The sequence below is a fragment of the Lissotriton vulgaris genome, chromosome 8, assembly GCF_964263255.1.
Source record: "Lissotriton vulgaris chromosome 8, aLisVul1.2, whole genome shotgun sequence".
Classification (NCBI taxonomy): Eukaryota; Metazoa; Chordata; class Amphibia; order Caudata; family Salamandridae; genus Lissotriton; species Lissotriton vulgaris.
The window spans coordinates 1,415,236,061-1,415,261,266 of record NC_141696.1 but is presented as its reverse complement, the minus strand read 5'-3'; the positions used below and the strand labels follow the sequence as shown (position 1 = coordinate 1,415,261,266).

Genomic DNA, 25,206 nt, shown 5'->3' with positions numbered 1-25,206 from the left:
CTGTTATTAGGGCTGTGCGAAATTGAAATTCTGTGGGTGAAATTTCGAGTTATGTGAAACTAGTGAACTTTTGCATAATTTTCGCCTTTGGGGTGCTGGTTAGCACAGAAAAATCTTGCTGAAAGACATTTTCTGCTCAAATCAGTCACACAAGATAAAGGCAAACCACACCTACCTCAAAAGGAATAATTTTGTAATATCCTTATGGAGTTTCAAGAAATGTGGCAGAGAACAGTTCAGCAATTTCACACACTCATTACTTATGTAAAGCAACACTATAATTTTAAATTTGGGAGGGGGTGCATAGCAAAGCAAACCCCTCTCCTTCTGGAGTGTATGCTAAATGTAGAGGCGAATTTATTGTATGCTCATCTGGTGGGAGATTATGATAAAGGAAATCCACCAGTGGATTCGAGCCTTCTTCTGAAAATCAGAGGATTTTCCGTGACCTCCAAAACTAAAATCAGGTGGGTATATTGAGGAGTCTGCATTTGGGGGCATATTTTTTTAAGCGATATTTTTGTCGCAAACGCTGCGATTTGCAAAATAGCAGCATTTGCGACAAAAAAATCGGAAAATGCGATGTATTATTGGAATCGCATCGCAAAATTAAGTAATCGCAAAATTTGCGATTCCTTAACTTTGTGTCAGCATTTAAGGAATCGTAAATTGCAATTCCTTAAATGCTATGTATGAAGCACCCAAGCTGTGCGGTTCTTAATTAAGAAATCGCAAATTACCACCAATTTGAGGTTGGTGGTAATTTGCGATTTCTTTCACAAATGCACTTTTTGCCATTTGTGAAGGTGCCTTGTGAAGGTGCCCTTTGTGTGCCATATGCACACACATGTAAATTTCAGGGGTGCATCAGGGTGTCCTTTTGACATCCTTGCACCATTGAAATTATTCTCAATTTGCGATTGGCAAATTGAGAATCGCAAATTGAGAATAACTTCCCATTCATTCCTATGGGCCTCCTGGCCTCTAGAAATGAATGGGAAATTATTCCTTAATTGCGAATTCGCAATTTGCTATTCGCAAATAAGGAATATTAAGAAATCGCCAACAAATTTTGATTTTTTTAGAAACATAAATACCATTTTGCAAATCTCAAATAGAGATTCTCAAAAAATCGCTATTTGAGAATCACAAATACGTATTTTGATGCATCTGCCCCTTGATTACTAATAATAAAAAAGTATTGGTCCCCATGTGCCAATGTCATTGTCTTTTTATTGTAAATTGTTCTACCTGAGGTAGGACATTCTCTGGACTGTTTGTCTGTATTCTGCTCCCTTACAGAGCCGAACCAGAATCACAGACCCGTATAAGGTTCAAACACAGTCCCTGGCTCCAGTGAGCATGTCACATCTATGAGTTACTGCTGAAGTGCTTAGACCCAACACCTCCAACAAACCCTGTAACACTACAATTAAGTGATCGGCTATCAGCGATAGAAAGTCCGCCTCACTGCATTTCATCCGGCTCTTGGCATCTCATCTTCCAGGGCGACATTTGAGACCCCGGCTCCCCCACACCTCTCATCAGTGGTGTTCTAGAGTTTCTTTCCAGACACCAGCCCTTTGGTTTCAAGTTGTGCCTGAACTGGTTACTAGCATTCCTGAATTACAGCCTCTGCCTTATTGATGGCGTTTACCTTACAAAGCAAGAGCTTCAGTTACAAGAAAGTGCCTGCGTCAATTGTAATCACAAATGTGTGACATTAGCATCCAGGCGAGGCTGGCTAACTTTTTCATCTGCAGGACCAGCAGTAAAATGAAAAAATACAAAATTCAGCCTCACAAATAGAAACTTGAATTTGTAAAACTCGTGACCTGCTAGAACAACGAGACACATAAGACCACCATATACATGATTTGGTAATTGATGACGAAGATTATACAACAAAGTATCTCTAGAAACCAGAGAACACAAACTTTTAGCGAAAGGTTCAAGCTTTTCCCCTTAAATTTGATAGTCACCAAAAATAGTGCTAACAATTAGAAGTTGGAATTGGCGGGGCCAGAAATGATCATACTTGGTCCAGATTCGATTGAGCGGGTGTTCGGGCACAAAAAGTATACTTACATTTGATATTAATTGTGCATCCTGGTTAGCATTCTTCGTAAGTGCTGAGAAGCAAGCAAGCCCCTTATCCCTACACTTGTTTCTTGCAGTGCTTCATTCTGATACTCACTGGATAGAGAAGTCAAGCTTTTAATTCAGGTACTGATTATTGATATAGGTCTTCAGACTTTGATGACATTGATAATGGCCTTTCTGAAAAGAAGGGCTGGTGCCATTACGTAGATTCAATATTTTGATGAAAGGTTGATCCTGGTGTCTCTGGTGTGCATTCCCAATCTTACTCTTGCCCTTCGACAACAAAGTTTCTTGTACCCGAGATTAATAGCAAGAATTATAAAAACGCTACAATATATTAGAAGTGCTTGAACCAAAGCTCGCTTTGAGTGAGAATTGCAAAGAGTTTTCATGTTTTGAAGTTAATTAAAATATTCTGGGAAAAGGTTAGCCTCATCCCAGTAAACCTTACCTTGGTAGTCTGGGCATTCCAGGAACAATTTTTTTTAAAAACATAGGGGCATATTACCTACGAGTAGCGATATTTATCGCTAACTAGGCTTTGCAACGATTTTGTTATCGCTAAGCATCGCCAAAAATTATCGCTGAGATAACTTGCTATTAGCAACGTTTATCTCAGAAGTGATAAAAAAACCTCATGCTAACTGCCAAATGAGAGATTATCACTGGAAAACCAACGATAATCTCTCAAAGTTTGGCGTTAGCTTGATGATAGGGGCTCACAAACTTAGCCATGATATCCACTTTCCATAGGATATCATGGCTAAGTCAGGAAAATACCAGGTGTTAAAAAAAGCAGCGCTAACCGTGGTTAGCACTGCTTTTTTTGTCTCTAACAGAGTTTGCGTGAAGCTTGATAATAGGAGGAATGTCGCTTAGCGACATTTCTCCTATTATTTTGCTCTGGAACGCCCACTTTGCATCTCATTAGAGATGCAAAGGGAAGCGTAGTGAAAATGGGTGCTAACATGCGAATTTGTGTGTTAGCACCCTGTTGCTGATAGGGAGATTATTATTATTATTATTATTATTATTATTATTATTATTATTATTAAATTACACTTGTATAGCGCTATCTACCCGGAGGCCTCGTAGCGCTCATGACTTACTCTTTATTAACGCATACGCAGGGCAGATCAGTAAGCTTTTGCATACAGGTGTGTTTTAAGAATTTTCCTAAAAGCAAGATGGTTAGTGATTTCCCGAAGAGCTGGGGGGAGGGCGTTCCAGAGCCTGGCCGCGTTATGTGAAAAAGAGCGACCACCCCATCGAGCCTTCTTGACTCTGACGGAGGTGGCCAGCTGAAGGGAGCCAGAACGGAGAGAACGCCCAGGCACGTAGGGGGTGGCCACAGACTGCAAGATTGCGGGACCAGTATGATGAAAGGCCTTGTGTAAAATACACATAGATTTAAATTGCACTCTAGCCGCAATAGGGAGCCAATGCAGTTCTCTTAAGGCGTCCCTGGCTGACTGTCGGCGAGGCAGATTGTAAAGGAGGCGGGCCGCACTGTTTTGGGTGACTTGGAGCTTTTGGATGACAAAGGAGGGGGCTCCCAAAAAAAGAGAGTTCCCATAATCCAGGCGCGACAATATAAGGGCCTGGACAAGAATCCTCCTGGCCTGAAAAGGAAGCAGGGGGAGCACCTTCCGCAGCATCCTCATCAACCCAAAACAGGTGGCTGCGATCTTAGTGGCTTGAACTGAAAAATTCAAGGCTGGGTCAAGCCAGATCCCTAGGCTCTTTATCTGGGGCTTGGGAGTCGGGGGCTCGCCCAGACATGTTGGCCAGATGGATGTGAAAACAGAGGGGGAAGAATTCCCCAACAGAATGACATCTGTTTTCTCTCCATTGAGTTTTAAACAGGAGGAGTGCATCCAGCTGGCGACCGCCTCTAGACAGGGACCTAAGGTGTGGGACGAACCCTCCGGGTGGTCTAAAGAGACCACCAGTTGGGTATCGTCCGCGTAGGTGACAATACGCACACCGAAGTGTTGGACTATCCTGTCTAGTGGCTCCATATAAACATTAAACAGGGTGGGGCTCAGGGAGGAGCCCTGAGGAACCCCACACCTGAGAGAATGTTTAGATGACACTGCCTCACCCTCAAAGACCTGGAAGAACCGGTCAGTCAAGAAAGACGTCAGCCATTCCAGGGCCGCGCCCGACACGCCCATGTCCGCTAGTCGCTGCAACAGCGTGACATGGTTCACCGTGTCGAACGCGGCACTCAGATCCAATAAAATGATGGCGACCTTCCCACCCCGGTCCAGCACAGCTCTCGCTTCTTCCGTAACCGCTAGGAGCGCAGTTTCCGTCCCGTGTCGCGGACGGAACCCTGTCTGGGAGGCACGCAGGAGATTGTTTGATTCCAGATAGTTGGTTAGGATGTTGTTTACGTGCCTTTCAAGCAATTTGCTCAACCATGGGAGCAAAGAGATGGGACGGTAATTTGCTAAATTACTTTGGTCGAGATTAGGCTTTTTTAGCAACGCTCTAACCATTGCGCACTTCCATGGCGGGGGAACGGAGTTGGAGGAGATGGAGGTGTTAAGGACATCCAGTATAATAGGGCGGATCGTATCCATCGCCAGTTTGAGAGTATTTGGAGGTGCTGGATCATTGGGGGAGCCGGAGGTGACTTTAACAATCAGTTTCTCCAGTGCTAGGGCGTCCAAGGGAGGAATAGTATCTAGCCTACAAGAAGCCAAGGCATCAGGGGTTGAGGGAGTGGAGAGTTCCAGCTCGTTATTAGGGTCTTCAAATGAGGAGTAGATTGTGAGAATCTTTTGAGAAAAGAAGTTGGCCAGATCATTGCAGCGGTTTTCAGCGCCTTCGATATCGGGGCATTCAGCTGGGGGGGAGACAAGGGATTTCACGATTTTAAAAATTTCCCTAGGGGCATTGGCTGCTGCTTGAATTCTACTGTCGTAGAAGGAGGTTTGAGCTTCTTTTAGCTCCTGTTTGTATAGCCTAATATTGGCTCTGTATTCCTCCTTCTTAATTTGGGAATAGTCCTGTCTCCAGATTCTCTCCAGCTTACGACAGACTAATTTCATAGTCCTAAGTGCGGGGGTGTACCATGGGGCTGATTTTGATTTTATTGTGAGAATATTATTTTGAGCAGGAAGGACCGAATCAAGTGTAGAGGTGATCCAGCCATCGAAATTATTAACTGCTATGTTGGCATGCTTCACCTTCCCCGGAGGGTCTCTAGCCAAGGCAGCTTCCCACGCAGGGAGGGAGAGAGAAGACCATTTCCTAGCTTGGTGTTTGGCAGGACAGTAGGCGGAGGGGAGGGTGTTAGTGCTCCAGGTGAAAGGTATCACAAAATGATCCGTCCAAGGTAGAGGGATAGGGGGCTCCACTGTGAGGTCGTTGACATTGCTGAAGACCGTGTCGAGAAGATGGCCTCTGTTGTGCGTGACATGAAAACCCTTTTGATGGAGGTCCAATGCTTGAAGATTGGTGCGGAGCAAGTTAGCGGCATTGTCGAGAGGGTCATCAAAGTGCAGGTTGAGATCCCCCAACAGGGTAAGATTAGATGAAGATAGAATGACACTGGCAGCCAACTCGGTGATCTTAGAAATAAAATCAGTGAGGGCGCCGGGGGGACGATAGATGAAAATGCCAGAGAAGGTGGTAGTGGGGGAGAGTTCTAGCGAAAATTGAAGGCTTTCGCAGGTCGATGACATGAAAGGGGTGGTGCGGCACTTGTAGTTGTTCCGATAAACAATAGCCAATCCACCACCTCTCCCGATTTGGCGGTCCAGTCTCTTAAGAGTGAATCCTGGAGGGATGGCTGCAACAATGGCCGGATCATTGTCTGCCTGGAGCCAGGTTTCTGTTAGGAAAAGGGCGTGGGGATTGAGCTCCTCAATCAGTAAACGTAATTCAATTTGGTGTTTATTAAAAGATCTGCAATTTAGTAGGAACATTCTCCACTCCTGAACGGGGGATGGGCGTCGGTTGACGCAAATTGAGGGAGTCCAGTTACAGTATTTACAGATAAAATCGGAGAGAGTAGGAAGCACCAGGTGATCACAGGCTGGGCTAGTAGCATGCCGTAGGGCATAAAGTGTGGAGATCATTTTATCTCCGCTTTTTTGGCTTTTAAAGCCAAAAAAGCAGAGATAAATCCCTTGATAATATGCTCCATAGATTTAGTCAAATGTGTTGAAGCCATGGAATTGGAGGGTACTTAAAACCAGGGATTCTCCATGAGAAGCGTGTGCTAGGAACATCTAAAGACAGGTTGTGGCTGTCTCCGTCCGTGCTTCGACTAATGAAGGATGATGGCCGGAGTCTCCATACATTTCAAGGAACGCTTTGCCAACGAGGCCAGATAGGGGAATCTGCAAAATGAGTAAGGTTGGAGTGAGTGCGAGTGGGATTGACCGAAAATATATCTCGATGATCTGTTCCAGTGTCAATCACAGATACTACAGATTTCATAGAAGGGAAATTGTTACTCTTAGCAAATTATACAATGGTGTGAAACAGCGTTGACATGGGCCCGGAAGAAGCCGGAACAAAGATAGTGGGTTTGCAAAAATGTGTGCGGTGGTCGGAGGATTTGCAACAAAGATTCCATGCATGTGAAAATGTGATAATGTCATGCATATGGGGTGAAGAAATCCGAGAAAACAGTAAAACATGGTGGTGAGGTTGATGAGGTGGAATTGCAAGCCACTGAGTTTTGTTATCAGCAGGCCCTATGCTTTTCATACAGGAGAGAGTTAAAATACTGGGGTGCATGCAACGGTATGTAACATGTAAAGAAGACTAGTGTAATCAAGGATACATAATCAGTAAGATCTCATCTGAAATATTGTGTCTAATTCGGGAAGATAGGTCTCAAAGATAAACATAGATTTGAGAAGGCAGGACTCAAAGTAGCCGTCACGATTAGATTGACCATGCCGGTTCTTCACCGTCTTCTCTGTCTTCATCAGCCTACAAGACCCAGGAAGGCTTACTGCTTACCTGGAGAAATTAAGTAGCATCATTTTCTGTCTTCTCTCCATCTTTCACCCTTCCCTCACCCCTTAACCTTATCAGTGACATGTAGGGGAACAAGTCTATTTAATCTAAACACAATGGGCCCAATTCACAGAACTAACTTGAGACAAAATCCTAAACTAACCACTTTTGATATTCACAGAAGTTAGGATTTTGTTTTAAGTTTGTCTTAAGACAGACTAAAGAAAGACTTAAGAGGATTTTGTCTTAAGTCTGTCTTAAGACAAACGTAAGACAAAATCCTAACTTCTGTAACTACCAAAAGTAGTAAGTTTAGGATTTTGTCTTAAGTTAGTTCTGTGAATCGGGCCCAATATGAGCTGTTTGAGTGACAGTGTCCAGGGGACATTCATAATAGGCAACTCATTGCACTACTGGGGCCCTTTGACAAGATAGTGTTAGGGGAAAGTTATGGTCATTTTTGAATGTCGTTGTTGCTTTGATAACTTCAATTCTTTAAGGGGGAATTGTTGTGGTTGTTGTAGTCAATTCCACCTTCAAGGGAAGGCTCACAGCAGACGTGTATTAGAAAAGCAAACGTTTATTGTTGCCAGTTGCAAATAGATTAGAACAAATACCTTTTTCATAAGTGAGTGCTGCGTTAAAACTGTTGCCTTTTGTCCTTTTAAGAGAGGTGTTCATGTGAGAGTACAATCACCACATTTAAAGAAAAAGATATTAAATTGTGAAATATTAATAGGGGTTTTATGAAATTCTGCACAGCACATGCGGCCTGTTTATGAAAATTGAAGAACAGTACTCCAGTTGGGGGTCCCATTCTTCCATACTGTTGTCTGTTGTCTCCAGAGCTAAGACAAGGGGCCTTGTTTCAACATGTGAATCATGCGCTTGGTGGTGCCAGAGGGGAGCTAGTTTTAGGACGCGGGATGTAGGCAGGACCACCGCCCAGCCCGCACCTGTCTTGAGCAGCAATCGCCCCAAGCATTGCCAGAGCTTCGGGCTGAGAGGTCGCTTAGCCACAACACCTGCACCCTGCAAACAGAAACAGCCCCAGTGCATGGGGCATAGAGGACCCCCAACACGCCCCTGGCTGAGCATTGTCCGGCTCTAAAGCTTCTCCATCCCTCTGACACTTCCCACACTCGCCTCTCTGCAGCACTCCCACACCCATGTACCACCTTCTACAAGCAGGTGGATATTGGTATGCATTTGGGCCCACTATTCAACTGGAAGGGGAAAACGTACAGATATGGATCCGGTATTGTGGGTTTAACATGCTATTCCTCATTCTGGAGGAATCACTCTGGCTGGTGGATTTAGGTGCAGAGGTACGCCTCAGAAATGGTAATTCCAGTGTCACAGTATCGCAGCCCCTAAACTTGGCTCACTTGTCATTTCCCTATTAAGTTTTCTCATTTTTGAAGATCCTCTTTAAACTCTTCTTTCTCCCTTTGTCACGGTTTTCCTATCTTTCTCTTCTTTTTCCCTTTTCTGTCTCTTTTTCTCTTGGTAAAGTTTATTGACAAAATAAATAAGGGGGAGATAGGGTGTGGCTTAATGGCTAGGGCGGCCGACTTTGAAGCTGGGGAACCAGGTTCGAGTCTGGCGGGAGGCTCTAACATCCTGTGATTCTGGGCAAATCACTTATTCTCCTTGTACCTAAAAATGAATGTGTCCGTCTGTAATGCAACTGGCGCTCATGTAAAACGCTCTGATACCCAGTGGTGGCCTCCACAAAAAAAGGGTAGGGAGGGGCGGGGGTTAAAAATAAAAAAAGTACCTGAAGCCACCGGCCACCTCCGGCATCGCGCTTCCCCTTCTCCTCCTGGTGCCTGCAGCCCCTAGGACAGACTCAGGGCTGAAAAGACTCTTCACTCAGGGCAGGGAGTCTGTGGGGGTTTCTCCAGCCCAGCTGTTTATTGCAGCCAGGCTAGAGAAATCTAAGTGAGCCTGTGTGTTTAGGTCGGCCTGAGACGGGCGGCCAAACACATGTGTGCACTTAGGGAGTGCACATACCACTCCACCACCCGTGTCCCCCTCTCCCCCCCACTGCACAATCGGGTTCAGAGCCGGCAAATGAAAAAGAAAATGATGCTAGAACATTGTTTTATTTTTCAATTGCTGGCTCTGATCCAGACGGTGGGGTGGCGCTCCTCCGCCATTGAGGAGCAGCCACCCTACTGAAACCTTAGGGAGTAGTTCACACTATATGAAAGTGCAAAAAAACAGAAAAGTTTAGTCCCAAGAAATGAGTGCCAATGTCTTTTACTTTTACTTTAATGAATTTTATGAAATTCGAATAAAGGTCTTTTGAATTGAATTGAATTGAGTGCCAATGTCTATGGCCCGAAACCACCAGCACAAATTAAGCAATGCTGTTCAGTGCAGGGTTTGGGTATCCAAATAATTTCAGGAGTAACCTGAAGAGATAAGCATAAATGATTTCCCAAACCAATGAAGGCAGGCTGAATTCTTAAATCAGGTGGGAACAGGTTTAGAATATGTTAATTGCCCGATTTTATGCATAAGAAGTGGTTTTCGGGACCTCTAGGTAAAGTGGGTCCTCATTTATAACCATTTTTTTGTTCGGATAGTGAGGGAATTTGAAAATGTAGGGAAGATTATGTAGGTGAATTGTGTTTTTAAGCCAGGATTCCAATCATGATTTTAATTTTGAATCTGCAGGAAGTCAATGTAAGTCGCTTAGTATGAGCCATGTTTTTGTAGGTCTTATATTGTAGCTTGCAGTAGAGAACTGCTTTAACTGGAGCAAGAGAGGACTGTAGTACATAAGGCATTACCAAAACTAAGCAGAGAAGAGCGTGTGCTGCAGATTTCAGATTTACTGGGGAAATAGATCTTTTTAGGTGAATCAAGGTGGAAATGGTAGGCTTTTCCCTCATGTGGTGCAATTGCTGATGTGTGAGCAGAAGGAGGTGGTAAACTAAAAAGTTAATCCTATTGATGTTCTGAGCAAAACATATAAACATGAAAGGGGAAGAAACTTTGCATTTAGTTCATGTATGAATTATGCATCAAATTTGTTATTTTATCCTGGTTTCGGCCCGTGCCGGGCGTTATACTGGGGTGGTGACGTCAGGCAGGGGAGGGGCAGGGTGAGTGGTTGTAAAAATGCGGGATATGGACCATTAGAGGTAAGTACCAAAAAAATAAATAAAATGAATTTCGTTGCCCACGCTGCATCGCCAAATGTGATGCAGCGTGGGCAACGAAATTTGTTTTATTTATTTTTATCGGTACTTACCTCTAATGGTCCATATCCCGCATTTTACAACCCCCCACCCTGACCTCCCCCTGCCTGACGTCACCGCCCCAGTATAACGCCCGGCACGGGCCGTGCCTGATTTCATCAAGCCCTGATGAGTACGGAATCAACTCAGTTTATTGTGGCTATAGCATCAGGATGTCTGACATTCATGTTTGATGCGTTGCCATTCGGTTGGAAGGATTAGCATGTTTGAAGAGGTTTTAAAGTAAAGTAATGTGTCATATGCATATTCATGACTAGACACACCTTCCCCCTCCAATAGAGCACATGGCAAGTAGCACCTAAGCAGAGGAGTGCAGGTAAACAGAAGCACAGTGTGGTGAGCAATGAAAACAGCTTAAAAAGGGTCATGGACTTGGGATACTGTGTCTTAGTAAGTCCATCAAGGGTCTTGGAGCCCACTGCTTGCCATTGTTTGGTTTTCCTTGTCACTTTCATTTGTCTGCTTCTAACAAATGTCCCAGTTTAACAATCTTGGGCTCGATTCATAAAGGTAAACTGAGATGAAAGACTAACTTTACTACTTTTGGTATTCACAAGGGGCATTTGGAAGTAGTAAAGTTAGACTTTTGTCTCAGTTTTGGTCTCAGGTAAACTTAAGACCAAAACTTAAGTTTAACTGAGACAAAAGCCTAACTTTACTACTCATAAATGCCCTTTGTAAATACCGAAAGTTGTAAAGTTAGACTGTCGTCTCAGTTTACCTTTGTGAATCGGGCCTAACGTGTTTATCACTTCCATGGAGCATTGCCTCTGTACTATCACTTCGATTGGCTGGCATCACTGCTTCCAGCGCTTGCTTTTTTAGTTTTTGTTTTCTTTTCTGTGAAGCACTCCATGAGAGTGCACCTGTAGCCCTTTGTTGCTTTACTGCACCTACCTCTCCCGTGTTGCTTAGGCTTTCCCGTCCCTCCCTATCGTCCTCTACATTTTCCATAGGATTTCCCATTTCCCCGCCCTTCCCCATGTTGCCTAGGCTTTCCTAACCTCCCTGTTGCCCTACCAGAGTTGCTTTGCCTCTGTTCCATTTCTAACCACCCTACTGCCGCCATAACCATGTCGCTTTTGTCTCCCCATTGCCCCGTTGCCCCATTCCTATTCCCACACACACTCCCCGTCTACTTACTTTGCAATTAAACAAAAAATCCTTTGCACTTTTATTTTATTTTCAGTTACAGATCCATACTGGATCGATAACTAAAAAGAAGAAAAAGTGCCTGTGTCATTTTATAGACCCACACATGCGCGGTGCACGTGCCTAGTAGTAAATATAGTAAATGTAGTAGTACTTGTATAGCGCACAAATCACCCATGAGGCATCTCGGCGCTTGTACGCATACCGCTGTGGAACCCTTCCTGGCTTTTCCCTGTGAAGTGCCCACTCCTGGGTACCCCCAAGGTGAAGCCAGGCATCCTAGTGTTGTTGGGGCCGTTGTGGAGATTAAGCAAGCTATTGCCCAGAGTTGCAAAGTGGGACCCGTGAATTAGAATAGGCACCGAGGCGAGAATTATCAGGTCCGAGGAAATTTTAGCCCAAGACCCGCTGAGGCGGGAATTGAACCCTGGTCCCGGGCCTCTACATCAGGGTCTGCCGCTCTAGCCATTGAGCCGCACTTTGTGAATTCTGCTCAGAGTAGCTAAAATCAATGGCTATGACGATAGGCCGCAGAAGCGAGATCTATTTGCTTTGCTAATGCTTGTTTTGTTTCACGTTGAAAAGAATTTGCCCATTCCTTTTATCTCCTGACCTGAATTAAAATTGATATTTTTATGGCCACCACACAGCAAACGCCCTCCCTTTAGCCTACTTTATTCGACTGAGACAAAAAAGGTATTAACAAGTGATGATATTTTACAATTTTCTGCCGAATGTTATGGGCTTAATGACATATGCTGCCTGGATGGTATCCACGTGCCAAGTTATATGTTGTAATGTTATCTATGTAAACAAAATACAAACCTTGTTTTTGCTTCTGCAAAACAATACTGATTGGAAAAGAAATTAAATTAAATAGCACTCACTGTAAGCAAGATGCCTGCAAAATACCTGTGCAGTTACTTTCTTAGCTTAGCCTAAGGTCGTTTGCATAAAAACAACCAACAAATCATTTTGTTTATTTTTCGAATTTGCATTTCTTTTCGCTTTTAACTGTTTTCTTCCCATATTTAACATAACCCAGGCATCCGGGGGCTATGCCAGTCCATTTGCTTGCTGTTTTGCTGGCTGTGTCGCTCTTGATTGATCTGCTGTCGCTGTATAAACTAAAGTTGTTAAATATTTTCAGAGTTAACTTTTGGAAATGTCAAGAACTATTGTGCGTAAGATGGAAACATGTATCAGATTTCACAAGCAAGAGCTGCAGAAGGCATTACATTCATGGTCCATGGGGGCGAATGCCTGCCTATTGCTTCTCCTACTGACAGGAATACTGCTTTTTATCCAATTACTACAGTGGCCATACCATACAATGCTGAAAATGTCACAAGAATTTACAGCCACCTGAGACAGCATCTGTATAACGACCACATGAAGGATGACTCTTGCAGGTCACTCGAAGATCCCTGGGACTTATTTCTTTACATTGTTACAAGCAAAGAAATAAGGCAATTTACAGCTCTTTTTTACAACTAAGTTAGGTTGTATTGTATTGTAGCCTTTATGTAGCGCTTAATATGCCTATGTGGGTCAATGAAGCGCTTATACCCGGTGGTAAGCTACACCGTGCGGGCTTCTGGTTGGAAGTGTGTTGTGGGAACACTTCGGCCCGCTTGGAGGTTTAAATGGTGGATCTATATTCAGATTATTAAGGACTTTGAACATTTACTGTAATAAGTGGAATTCATAGCAACAAAAACCTGCAAGTGTGGTGGATTTTCCACACTTGTTAGTTTGGGGTTTGGGAGAGAAATGGGGGTTGTCAGGAGAGGGACAGAAATGTTAAGCACTGGATAGTGAACACCAACATAATCATAACTTGGTGGGTATTCGGAAGCCTTCTAGTTGTTTTCACATGTGATTGCCAAAAATATGCTTTTACTAAGTAAATAAGTCAGATGTGAGAAGAATCAAACATGTCCATGGGGCATGAGGGCTCGAGGAAGGGATTTCTCCGTCTGTTTTCAAGGCAGAGAAAGCCAGCATACAACCCTTGTAGAGTTTTGCATCTTAATCCTACATTTAATCTGTCTGGTTTTGAGACAGATTAAGGCTAGCAGTATGCATGGAAAGCTGCATTTTCTGCAGATTTTGACACCGAAGTGCAGAATCCTCTCGTGGTGTAGCAAGAGGGCGGGGTGGAGGGGCGATCGTCCCCTAGGCGGCACGAGTTTTGGGGGCGGCGGCCTCCCAGCGGCTCCTACCTTCTTAACTGCGGCCGATCGAGATAGCCGTCAAGGGAATCGCCAGCACCCTTCTGCTCTCACATGTGCCCGCCGGGGGGCAATCTCAGGGCCTGCCATGGGCGACAGAATGGCTAGCAACGCGGCTGGTCCAAACCCCAGGACAGTAGATACTACTTCCTATCCAAGGGACTGTATAGGAAGTGTAGGGAGGAGCAGGGCAATCCATGTTAGGATATTGTGGGGACAGAATGGGTGGAGGCAAGCTCCCCTAAATGTAGAGGGACAAACATAATAGGGCAACCTTGCTGAGGTACAGAGCATTACAGTACCTGTGTCTGTGTGGTTATTTCATCTGCACAGCAGATGATAGATAGACCTATTTATTTATTTTATAACATTTGATTAAGCGCGAACAAATGCCCGTGGGTGTCTCGGCGCTAGGATATCTGCGAATAATTCTCCTGCTGCAAGAGTGTGATCTGATGTTACTGGTTGAACAGCCAAGTCTTTAGCTGTTTGCGAAAGGACCAAAGTGAGGGGCTAGTTTTTATTGACTGGGGTAAGGTGTTCCATAGTTTCGGTGCCGCGACCAAGAACCTCCGATCACCCCAGTGAACAGTTTTGGTGCGGGGAACCACTAGATCGTTTAGAGTGGAAGAACAAAGGGGCATATTACCAAAGCAATAGCGATAATTATCGCTATTGCTTGGTTAGCGGGAAAAAAATATCGCTGAGCACCGAGGATTTTTACCGCTGAGATACCTTGATATTATCAAGGTTAATCTCAAAATCGGTAAAAATCCTGCGAAATGCATGAATATCGCTAAAAAATCAGCGATATTCATGCATTATCGTGACAATGCTCTATGCCATGTTATCCACCTTCCTTTGGATAACATGGCTAAGAACTGCGTTAGCTTTTGGAGATATTCGTGCTTAGCGCGAATATTTACAAAAGTTGTTAATATGAGTTAGAGATGTTAGCAACTGTTTTCAGTCGCTAACATCTTGGCACGCCCACTTTGCATGCCATTAGCGATAATTATCGCTGACATGCAAAGTGGGCCCCTAAATGCCCGCTATCGCCTACAAGCTATCGCTAACTGGTGTTAGCGACAGCTTGGTAATAGGGCGATAAAATTATTGTCGCATTAGCGGGAAAAAGTCCCGCTAATGCGGCGATAATGCCCTTGGTAATATGCCCCACAGAGATCTGGATGGACGGTAGGGAATTAGTTGTTCTTTGAGAAAGAAGGGTCCTTGATTATGCAGAGACTTTTATACAATGCAGAGAGTTTTAAACTTAATCCTGCTTCTGATGGGAAGCCAGTGTAAGTTTCTGATGGTGTCGGTCACGGACTTATATTTAGGAATTCTGGTCAAAAGTCTTGCTGCTGAGTTTTGGACGGTTTACATTTTTTTGATGACCCTTACCTGGGCATTTGCAAAAAGAGCATTACAATAGTCCAGGGTGGACAGTACTAGAGAGGTGACAAAGGTTTTCCCGGCGGTTTCAGGGAGGAAGGGGATGATTTTCTTTATTAGACGTAATTTATGGAAGGCTGAAGATGCGATTTGGTTGGCATGCGATACAAAGTTGAGATGGTCGTCAAAGACCACTCCCAAGTTCCTCACCTTGATTGCGGGTTTTGGCGGGGTTCCGAAGGCCGTGGGCCACCATACGGAGGACCAACCTGGGGTGAGTTGTCCGAATATGACGACTTCCGTCTTTTCGGAATTAAGTTTTAAACAATTGGAGGCCATCCAGTCCCCGATTGCCAACATACCTTCTTTAAAGCTCTCTGCCACCCTATCGCCGTTGTTTTTGATGGCCTGGACCAACTGCGTGTCATCCGCATAGGAGGTAAGGCTCATCCCGTGTGCTCGAATGATGTTAGCTAGGTCCAACACATAGATATTAAAGAGTGTCGGACTTAGGGATGAGCCTTGTGGAACACCGCATGGCAGAGACAGGTTGGACGATTGGAAAAATCCCAGTGTAACAGCCTGAGTTCTTTCAGACAGAAAAGATGCCAGAAGTTCCTTAGCTGTATGTTGAATGCACATGTTTTCGACCGTGCACGGTCGACCAAAATCGAGTGATCGACCGTGTCGAAACCTGCGGATAAGTCTAGCAGTATTAGTACTGCTGTTCCGCCATGATCTCGGATGGATCTAATATCATCTGCAGCTTTGATCAGCGCGGTCTCAGTACCGTGGAACCAACGGAACCTGAATTGAGTATTATCGAGTAGATGGTGTTCCTCTATGAATGCAGATAATTGTAGATTCATTGCTTTTTCTGCGACTTTTGCCAGGAATGGGAGGTTTGGTATTGGCTGGTAGTTTTTCAATTCATCCTTATCGAGATGTGGCTTTTTTAATAATGGTTTAAGGAGGTGTTTTTTTAGGGCGTCTGGATAGATTCCTGATCTAAACATGGTATTGCAGATTTGAGTGATGGCGGGTATAAGAACGTCAATGATTGGTGGGAGAATTTTAAAAGGGCAGGAATCAAGTGCAGAACCTGTTTTAATCGTGGTGATGATTTCCGCAATTTGAGCGTTGGTGCTGTCTTTGAAATGAGTGAACTTGGGTACAGATTGTATCGGAGTGTGTGTACTAGAGGGGGTATTGGTATTGTTCGAGAAAGTCGAGAAGATGTCATTGACCTTCGTGAAGAAGAAGGTAGCCTGGGCATCACAGAAAGATTAAGAGGGGGGGGGTGGGTTGAGATCAGGGGAGTAACCTGCTAGCTGCTTGGTGGTGTCATAAAGTTCCTAGACATTCTTGTCAATCCCAAGAGGCGTTACTCGTAGACTTAAGCCTATAACTTGGAAATCTCCACTTTCCTTCCTGAATGTTTGCTTCTGAGGTTTGCGCATAAGTCAATGACTCCGACACTTTGACTCTTTTCTGCTGTTCTTCGGTCATGAATAGCAAGCCTTCCACTTTTTAGATGGCCCTGTACTCAAATCTGAAGCCCATTTTCCATCCCCCAAAATGCTAAAACTGATGTTTCGCGTTATTTCGCTACAAAAATTGTCCAGGATTTGGGATCTTCTGCGAGTGCTCTGCAGGTCACATCATTACAGGGCTGACTCAGCCCCTCATCCACATATAGAAAAGATGTTCAGCGCAACAGAATTGTGCATTAGCATCTATTAATGTATGGTTCCCTATACAATTCAATTTATGCTGTGAGTTCCATAAATAGTCAACATTATTGTGGCTCCTGATATATCCCTGTGAATAGAACACCCTGGTTGCTGTCCCCTCACAAGGCGCCTGATTCACAGAGGCCCTCCACACAAGTGGGTGAGGCCCGCAGTCGTGAGGGATCCTCCGCATTCAGGATGGAATCTCCACAATGAGAATTCTCATAGCAAAGATTCTGCTCCGATTGCGGAGACTCCACCACGACTGCGGGGCCTCCACCACGACTGCGGGGCCTCCACCACGACTGCGGGGCCTCCACCACGACTGCGGGGCCTCCACCACGACTGCGGGGCCTTCACCACGACTGCGGGGCCTCCGCTATGAATGTGGAGTTCCTTTGTGAATCAGTCTGCATGATGTTTATCATGTTACTCCTATGTTTTTCTGCAAAAGAGTAATATTAACTTTTAGAGAGGCCCAATCACCAAGAAGAAGGCTTTGCATCCTCATCTGTAGGAACTGATGCGATTGAGGGACTAACTGTTCCCTGTAATCCTTATAGGGGCACTTGTATTACTGTAAGCCCTGCAATCCCTTGGCAGATAGGAGAACCATGTCCATGAAATGAATAACAGGATATTCATCTTTTAAACCCTTGTGGATTACAGCAGCTTAAATATAAATGGCAGCCCTTATATTGAGCGGGGCAGCAGCATTAGCCCTATTGTATAGGCCAGCTATCATGTCGCCATGCTGCATGGGTCAAGGTTTGCACCTGCTAGACAGGAATCCCAAATGTTCCATCATAAGGCTGAGGTGTAAATCCCCGACAGAAGAGCCGCACAAGAGTGGGGCGCTTATCTTAATGGAAACAGATGACTGGCTTTGCTAATCTATATTTGTGGTCTCTGATTATCACTGTTATAAAAACCCACGAATGTACATATCGATGGCAGTCATTCAACAAAGTACTGTAATTCATGTTCAAATCGCCTTATGACAGATCACATGTACCATGGTTCAGTTAAGAGGTATCTGATGCATGCAAGGCAAGTTATAGAGGGAGCATATATTCAGACATATGCTGGAACGTGGTGTTACGCCGCATTCGGCTCAGCCACGCTCCGACATTTTTAAAACGAAGGAATGCACTGCATTTACAAAAATACGGCACACCCCTGTGTTTCTCCTATCACTGGCGCTAAAAAAGGTGCCTGGCGCCGGCTCAGGCACCCTGCAGCCATGTGGCAAGGGTGCCTGCACTGCAGGCAGTGACCGCTCCTTCATAGGGGGCAAAAGGATGGCGACCCCCGAAACCATAACGTCTCACTCTGCATCAAATTGGTACGATATTACAGATTTTACTTGAAAGAAACGATCTCACTGATCATTTGCCTTCATGTAAAAGCTGTAATATTACCCTGCACCAGAAGAGGGCTCCCGGGGCTCTATTGCGCATGTGTCAGGCGTGGGCTGTTACAGCCCGTCCTTTCACAGAGGCAGTACATATTTGACATGCTGCACAAGCGGAAGGCAGTGCAGCATGTCAGATAATGGAAAATTGGGGCGTATCAGCCATGCGCCCTTATGCCCCATCAGAAGCCACAGTAATGGAAAAGGACAGCCTCCCGTCCTATTTGAGCTTCTGATTGGGCATAAGGTTATGAGCATCTGGCGCCCTATTTGTTGAATCTGGGCACTTGGGCTGTTGGGAATCGTGATTCTTGATGTGCGTGTTAGGAACGACCTCAGGTAATTTTCACATTTTGTACATGACTGAAAGCATGTCAATATTATGTGTGCCTGCACCAGTGTATGTGTGTGTGTGTGTGTGTGTGTGTATGTGCGTGAGTTTCAACACTATTGTGTCCCTATAATACATTAAAAAATGTCCCTTGTGGCAATGCTGCCTGCGTCACTCTTCCTCGCCCCTTCACTCTGGCCGTGCATTCATCAAACTTCCCGGGAAGCGACGGAAAACATTTTAAACGTTCCACCACCCTCCCACAAAAATATTCAGACAGAGCACCACGGAGAACAGATAATCGTAGAGATAGCGGTGCAGAGCGGACACTGGCCTGCTCATCCAGCCTTCCACCAGAGCCTCGGACTCCGGCAGAATTTGTGCGATAATGACGCTTGAACTTTTACTGCAAAACAGTGCTTTCTTTAAATGTGCCAGTACTGTCCGGTACGGAGAACCAGCACTTTTTTATTTTGAGAGGGAGAGTACCGGCACTTCTCAACAGGACCGGACTGAGAACCAAAACCGGCCCTGACAAAGTGCTCGGCCCTTCCCCCAAATTCCCATGGGGGGGGGGGGGGGGGGGGGGGGCAGGTGCGACCACGCTCGTTGCCAGGGCCGGTTTTCGGCCGATTTTGTTACAGGGCTGCAAAAACGGCCCTGTAACAAAAACGGCCCCCACCCTTGCGGCGCACCGGGGGATTGCCCGGTGCCCGCAACCGCCAGTCTGGGCCTGCTTCTCAAGAGAAATGCTATACTTTTAATTGGAGAGTCCCAGCACTTCTCAGAAACAAGCAAGTACTCTGATAGAGAGTACCTGCACTTCTATTTTTCCATTTCAAGCACTGCTGCAAAACGCATGGTAGCCAGAGTGACATCTGTGAAAACACGTGAATTAGACAATTACACTGTGGAGACAAGGTAGGCCATTTATTAATTATTAAAAGGCAGCACCGATTACAAGTAGTTAGGGGGGAGCCGGGGGCGGCCTCAGAGCAGGGGCCGAACACCAGAGAAGGAGGCCCTGGGTGGGACTCAGCCAGGGCCTCAAAGCGACTGCTACCAAGCCATACAGAGGGCTGAAATGAACACATCATAGGCAGTAACTGAATGTGTGTGTGCCTTTTTCAGCCCACGTTATTGCTTGTTGACTAGACTGACAAACAGACGTCCAATGTTGATGAACTGTGTCATGGTGCTGCTGGATGCATTCCTACTTACAGCCAGCAAAGCAGAGAATAAGTTACATTTCCAGGCATGCAAAGACAGCACTCCTTGATCAAACTGAAAAGTAAACAGGTGTCAGAACTAGTGCTGGGTTAATCATATCAAGGTGATGAAATCAATTCTTGTGCACGTCAGTGGCAGAGCATGCTCGCATTGCCATGATTTTTGCCTAATGATCCATTCTAACATCAAATGATTTTGCTCTCTGCACCGATAAACAGCATTTCAGGGTGAAAACAATATTAGTTTAATTTTTAGTCTGAGACAACAATGCATTTTTTACCCTGCGCGCATTATCTTTAATGTAGTTGTAATGCGAGATAGCTAACCCACACTTAGTAAACTTAACAGGATTTGCTTTTAAGCAGTCAGCTTTTTTTATTTTTTTTATTATACCTTGTATCCATCTTCAGATCTTGTCATCATCTTGTAGTGTATTCTCTATGCACTCTCCATGTTCTGCTGTACTGGCAACATAAAATATGTACTTTTTTGGCCATTGACCCCCATTCAGGTCTGTTCATGTTCGCAAAGCTAAGACACAGGATGAGAAGGGAATAGCAGCGAGACAGCTGACCCTGAAAAGATGCCATTAACTCACTGCTTGCTAACTCACCAAAAATCCTGGAAAATGTATCCACAGTTGTTCTTTCTAGAGCCAATATGCAAAGCCCAAGGTGTCCTGTGAATATCATAAGCTGTAAAAATACATAAATAGAAAACGAGCCTGCTAAAACCGTGAGTCTAATGTTCCTGAGAGTAAACACACTTGTCAACCCTGAATATTACTGCTTACTAAAAGGTTGAATCTGGAAGGAATCTGGAAGTGCTCCAATGCCTTGAAACATAACCAGTCTCAGTGTGCCGGACTTATTGATTCAAGTTATTGTTTGTTTATAGATTCCCCTGAGGAAGGGTGTACTCAGAACCCGAAATGCAATGGGATAGCGTGACTTACGCCCTTTATTTATGATTTTCATTTGCAAGACATTTTGTTAAGAGTAACAAAATTCAAGCAAATAAACGAACATTCATGAAGGAATGAATCGGCGATACTACGCACAAGTGTTGGATTAATTTGTCTACAGGAATTATGTGGATGTTGTTTTACAATGTGTTATTATATTATTGATTACTAAAATAGTGGTTTTCTGTGATGTCGCTGTATTAAGCGCAAAAGTAGTGCATACTCTGTCTAAGACTTTCTGTCCTAGTAGTTCCATTAACTTTCTAAAAGTGGCATTTTCAGTATTGAATTTTAAAATCTGATTTCACCATAAGTTTGAATTTTTAATTGTGGTTCCAGAGGCACTAAACATGGACTGGTTATCTCTTCCCATTTGGAAAATACACTTATAAAATTTAAGGAGACAACTCCAATGTTATCCTATGAGAGAAAGGCCTTGCAGTAGAGACGTAAACATTCTTGACTACTAGGACATGTACAACTTTAAAGTACATGTCCTACTTATTAAATACATTGCACCCTGCCCTCTGGGCTGTCCAGGGTCCTACCCCAGGGTTGACTTATATTTATATTTATTCAAAAGGAAGATTTGGGTCTGGCAAAAGGGTTACCTTTGCCAGGTCGAGATGCAAGTTTAAACTGCACACACAGTCTCTGCAGTGGTAAGCCTAAAACATGTTTAAGGGGCTACTTAAATGGGTGGCACAATCAGTGCTGCAGTCCCGCTAGTAGCATATAATCTACAGGCCCTAGGCACATATAGTGCCACTTTACTTTGGACTTACAAGTAAATTAAATATGCCAGTTGGGTATAAGCCAATTCCACCATGTGTTAAGACTAGAGCACAAGCACTTTAGCACTGGCCAGTAGTGGTAAAGTGCACAGAGTCCTAGGGCCAACAAAAACACATTCAGCAAAAGTAGGAGGGTGAAGGCAAAAAGTTTGGGGTGACCCTGCAAAAAGGGGTAGGTCCAATACAACCACATTAGAAGTAGGAATAGAATGGAGGCATAAGGAACACACACTGTATATGTGCTCCTCTGATGTGTTATTGACTCAGTCACCTGCTAGCCATTCTTAGGAAGCAGAGTAGCCCATACATCCTGCTGGAAGTACACCAGTGCTCTGCGCCTCTTCTCTGCAGTGCAGGTAATATATTGCGCCAGATCTCTCAGAATCACTGACTTCAATGGCTTTGACCTGCACAAGGGCCTTAACTAACACAACCACTTAAAACACATTTTCATTCCACAATGAGCCAGAGAGAAAAGCCTCACTCTTACAATATTCTTCTCAGGTTAATATGCCTTATCTTTCACACTAGACAATGGATGTAAATGCTCCAGTGGTCCCTTTAATGACTTACAGAAATAAGATTCCAATGCTGGTAAATGCACATCCTCGCTAGCCAGTTAACTCTGTGGTGGAACCTGCAACAGCATGCGCTGGACCTAGGGTAAGCAAAGCATCTGGAATTTGCCTTGACCCTCCCGAGTTTACACCTTGTGTTGCGGAAAATTTCAGTAACTGTAGCACATGTTTTTACGGAGAGTCCACTGAATACAGAGGGAGGCAAGCTTTCATGTGTTCATTTGCAGAATTAGTAGCCCCCAGCACAAAGCAATTTAATTAACTCATATGATACTATGTCTCAGGGTCTGTGTTAAGTTATTTTGTGCCCTTCGGTTGGGGCACGCATAGAATTTTTGTACTGGAAGGCTATATTCCCTGTACATAACCTATGACAGACAACTCACACACACTTGCACTATGGTGTAAGGTTAGGTGCATGGAGCAAAGCTGTACAAGGTGTGCTAGTACAGGGGGGAGAGAAACAGTAATATGGTGCTGTCCTGCTCTCTCTCTTCCAAACAACGGAGCGCAGCAACTTTAGTTGCAGCACTGCGTTACATGAATTCTAAGGAAATCTAACTCCATCCTAGATTGGGCCCTAATCCTAGCCATTCACAGCACACATTATAAAGAACAAAAAATGGTTCCCATTTCGTCACAGTTTATTTTTGATATTCTGGTTTTCTTCTTAATTCCCATATATGGGCTCTCCACCATAATGCCATATTCTGAAACATGTGATCCACATCTGCTCAGGTAGTGCTTAGTTTGAGCTGGTGGTTTCGAGTGCTCTGCATCAGCACTTAATTGTCAGCACTGATATCTATGGCGGTCTGCCACATGGTGGCGCTGCTTTTTGAATTCAGAGATGAGCACAACAACTATTGTTTATTAATTCAATATAGCCTTATAGCCCACCATAGAGGGCTATACTGGTAAACAGTCAAAATATCGAATTTTTAATTTCGACTTACACTTATATCGAGTTGCTAATATCGATGGGACAGAATATCGATGTCCAGAATATCGATGGCCAGAATATCGACCCTAAGGTAAGTAATATCGAAATTACTTATATCGATAGCATATATATCGATGTAAGTAATTTCGATTTACTAATATGTGTTAGAAATTTTAGTTAAGTATTTAAATTAATTGTTATAATATGTGTTTAATATGTTTTTATAAATAAAAAATATATAAAAGTAAATAATATGTTTTACTACCAGAGCGGGTTGTGGGTTTTTAGGAGAATAGGGTGGGAAGTAATTTATTTGTAATTAAATCATTATTTTTTAATGATTAATTTATTTTGCAATTAAATATTAATTGGCAATGAATTATTTTAATTGATTAATTGATTAATTAATTGATAATTTATGTATATTTTTAAGTAAATTATATGTTTTACTACTGGAGCGGGTTGTGGGCTTATAGGGGAATAGGGTGGGAAGTAATTTATTTGTAATTAAATAATTATTTTTTAATGATTAATTTATTTTGCAATTAAATATTAATTGGCAATGAATTATTTTAATTGATTAATTGATTAATTAATTGATAATTTATGTATATTTTTAAGTAAATTATATGTTTTACTACTGGAGTGGGTTGTGGGTTTATAGGGGAATAGGGTGGGAAGTAATTTGTAATTAAATAATTATTTTTTAATGATTAATTTATTTTGCTATTAAATATTAATTGGCAATGAATTATTTTAATTGATTAATAGAATAATTAATTGATCATTTATGTATATTTTTAACTAAATTATATGTTTTACTACTGGAGCGGGTTGTGGGTTTATAGGGGAATAGGGTGGGAAGTATTTTAATTGTAATATTAATTAATTTTGGGTAAAGGGGTATTTTTAGGGTTCAGGGTCAGTTTTGGGTTTTTGGGTAAAGGGGTATTTTTAGGGTTCTGGGTCAGTTTTGGTTTTTGGGGTAAAGGGGTATTTTTAGGATTCAGTGTCAGTTTTCAGTTTTTGGGTAAAGGGGTATTTTTAGGGTTCAGGGTCAGTTTTCAGTTTTTGGGTAAAGGGGTATTTTTAGGGTTTAGGGTCAGTTTTCAGTTTTTGGGTAAAGGGGTATTTTTAGGGTTCAGGGTCAGTTTTCAGTTTTTGGGTAAAGGGGTATTTTTGGGGTTCAGGGTCAGTTTTCAGTTTTTGGGTAAAAGGGTATTTTTAGGGTTCAGGGTCAGTTTTTAGTTTTTGGGTAAAGGGGTATTTTTAGGGTTCAGGGTCAGTTTTCAGTTTTTGGGTAAAGGGGTATTTTTTGGGTTCAGGGTCAGTTTTCAGTTCTTGGGTAAAGGGGTATTTTTTGGGTTCAGGGTCAGTTTTCAGTTTTTGGGTAAAGGGGTATTTTTAGGGTTCAGGGTCAGTTTTAGGTTTTTGGGTAAAGGGGTATTTTTAGGGTTCAGGGTCAGTTTTCCCTACTGTTGCACCCACTGGAGTGGGAATAGTAATTATTTTTAAGTAAGTATATATTATATATGATTTTTAATTATTATTTTTTTAATTAAATATGTATTATTATTTTTTTTACCATTATTACATATATTTAAATATGTTTAAGTAATTAATAAGTATTATTTACAGTATTTTTTATGTTATTTTAAATCCCCAAAAAATTGATATATTTGACAACGATATTTTTAACATCGATATTATTTTTTCGATATTTTGGTACTTACCATGTTGTACATAGGGCGTCGATATTTTTGCTATCGATATAATTACGCCAATATTTGTGTAGGTCGAAATTCTGTCTGTCGAAATTCTGTCATAGATCCGGCTATACTGGCTATTAAAGGCCCTCTCCAGCGTTAAAGGCCCGAGCCGAAGTCCCTCTCCCTTTAACAAGGGAGAGGGACTAAATAGCCGGTATAGCCCAGCTATGAAGGGCTATAAGGCTATTAGAAACATTCTGCCACTTGAGGGCAGAAAGCTCTAACAAAAAAAAAACAAAGCCTTATGGGTGCGTGAGGGGATTGGAATCCCCTCAGGCTCCCTGAAGTCTTTGTTCACAGCCAGAGCT

General features: G+C 43.3%; 1 protein-coding gene across 1 annotated transcript in view; it reads left to right on the top strand.

The window, feature by feature from the left end:
* DSCAM (DS cell adhesion molecule) overlaps positions 1-25,206 on the top strand; it is a 985,823-nt gene that overhangs the window by 925,900 nt on the left and 34,717 nt on the right. The gene's annotated exons all lie outside the window — the stretch shown is intronic.